The following is a 324-nucleotide window of genomic DNA, read 5'->3' as shown; positions in this document are numbered from 1 at the left end:
GGCCAAGGACTTTTTCGGTTTCTCATACTGCCCCTGTCCTCCCAGCTTCTTCTCTACAAGATGCTCAAAGGACACTTAGCTGGGACAGCTGACTCAAGCTGACCAAAAGGATATTCCATGCCATAAGACATCATGCTCAGTATATAAGCTACAAGGAATTGTCTGAGGGGTGCAATAGCTGTTCAGGGACTGGCTAGGCATTGATCAGTGGGAGGTGAGTGGTTGTATCACTTGTTTTTCTTGCCTTTTTTTAGTCTTTTGTTGTTGTTGTTTTCATTTTCATTACAATTTATTATTAATGTAATATTTTAATGTAATATTTTT

Source organism: Mesitornis unicolor, unplaced genomic scaffold (assembly GCF_000695765.1).
Source record: "Mesitornis unicolor isolate BGI_N332 unplaced genomic scaffold, ASM69576v1 scaffold45291, whole genome shotgun sequence".
In the NCBI taxonomy this organism is placed as follows: domain Eukaryota; kingdom Metazoa; phylum Chordata; class Aves; order Mesitornithiformes; family Mesitornithidae; genus Mesitornis; species Mesitornis unicolor.
Note: the sequence above shows the minus strand (reverse complement) of the source record.